We start from the raw sequence: 2,125 nt of genomic DNA, 5'->3' as shown, positions 1-2,125 counted from the left end.
TTTATTTTACTATTTGTGGCTGGGACGAATTTTGAACAAGCTTTAATGTATTTTATAATTATAAGAATATAGTAACGAATACGTGAAAATATTAATTTTATTTATTTTTTACAAATATTCCTTATTTCTCTTCCCCCCCCCATGTTTTAAAAAAGCAAGTTTTGTTCCCGATTTTTCCATCCAGCTATTTTTAGCTATCAATATGTATTGTATTTTACATGTAGATCAAATTAACCTCAAGTTACAGAAGGTAACTACTGTTAAGCACCCTATTCAGTGGCTCAGCGGTAAGTCAGCAGACTTACAACGCTAAAACTCGGGTTTCGATATCCGTGGTGGACCGAGCACAGATAACTCACCGTGTAACTTTGTGCTTAAAAATAACAGCTACTATTAATGTTGTATATGTTCTCCACTTGATGACTGAAATATGAACATAATCATGTATGAAAAATATAATTATACAAAATATTTCCAGAATTATTCCTTTATATGCATGTATATTAAATCACTATAAAAGTGAGTAAATATAGACACGTTAATTTTTTATATACACTGTATAGTACGGCGTCAGAGCGATTTTCATTTATAACAATTTGCCCCCCTTCCCTCCGGGTTGCGGGTTAGAATCCCCGTCATCAAACATACTCCTCCTTTTAGCCGTGGGGGCGTTATAATGTGACGGCCAATCCCACTATTCGTTAGTAAAAGAGTAGCCCAAGAGTTGGCGGTGGGTGATGTTGAGTAATCTCTCTAATCCTATCAGATAGTCCTCGAGTAGTTTTGCGCGAAATTCAAACCAATCCAAACATTGGTGACATATTGATAAGAAAATCAGCGTTAAATGTATTATTTGCGTACAAAGTTTTTCGCTAATAACTTCTTTATAATGGAGACTGTAAGGTAATTTTAGTTCAGAAATAAGGACTATTATGTTGTGCGTTTCATTACCTAAACGTTTCAATTTTTTAAAACTGTTTTCCTTTTACAACTAATTACTACGTTTCACAATGTTAAGTTCTTATAGTTTTTGAGGAGAGGCATTTGGAATATTGTTTTGTAATAAATAAATAATGTTAGTTTAAATCTTTCTTTGAAAACTACTTAGGAATAGTTCCACGAACACTTGACGAACTGATGTCAAAAACGTTAACTAAATTCAGTCGGTTAGGCTTAACTCACGTATCATAGTTTGTTATTTATTTGTACACATATTGTTTGATATTTTCTCAGTGATCTCTGAGCATATAGGTAATATAAATGTGTAATACAATTTATTGTTTACCAATCAAATTCTGCCTATTCAATAAATGTTTAAAATAACTCAGAAGTGAAATTGTTTGGAACTTTTTTTCAATTATTTCTAATTTCCGAAAACCGTACTAACGCCACCTAGAATTATTCCAGCGTTAGGCCTACATAGAGCAATGAAAATTGCACACTTAAGAAGTTTTGTAATGCAATGCTTATAGTTCCTGAATAAAACAAAACAATTATAAAGGCCTTTTTTTATTTTAGTGTAAAAAATACGTGTATTCGTGGTGGGCCTGCAAGAACCGGTTATTTGGTTGAACTGAAGAGTGTAATGCGAAATAATTAAATATTGCAGGAATTTAACCTTTAATGTGCCTCTACCGTTGATGGAAAAGAACGATTGGTTTAGAAGTCTCACTTTAAGCCTGTCTTATTTTTTCAAGATGGATTCCACTGTAACTGTTTATGCCCTATTTTTTTTCTCTCATATGTAATTGTCTATTTAAGAGTTAATGAAATAACATTAATTTATTACAAATCTAAGACTAAAATCTTGAAATATATATTGTATGATAATATATCTGTTTTTAAATTATAAACAAAAACTATTAATTTATAGAGGGAGTTGTTTTGTTTTTAAATTGAAATATTTTTGTGTTGAGTGGGAAAAACAGGAATGTAAAAAGTAATGCTAACTTTCATTATTGATAGCAATATAATCTACCTGGGCTTTATTAAACGCCGGAACGTAACGAAATGTAAATAATCAGGAACGTCGAGAGCCAGCACGAGCCCCGGGGCAAACATCCTCCCCGGGTCCCCTTTATCTCTCTCTTTTTTAACATTTTCAAGAATTTATTAAAAAGAAGAA

Source organism: Limulus polyphemus, unplaced genomic scaffold (genome assembly GCF_000517525.1).
Source record: "Limulus polyphemus unplaced genomic scaffold, Limulus_polyphemus-2.1.2 Scaffold1315, whole genome shotgun sequence".
Taxonomy (NCBI): domain Eukaryota; kingdom Metazoa; phylum Arthropoda; class Merostomata; order Xiphosura; family Limulidae; genus Limulus; species Limulus polyphemus.
The sequence above is the reverse complement of the archived record's forward strand: the minus strand, read 5'-3'. Positions refer to the sequence as shown.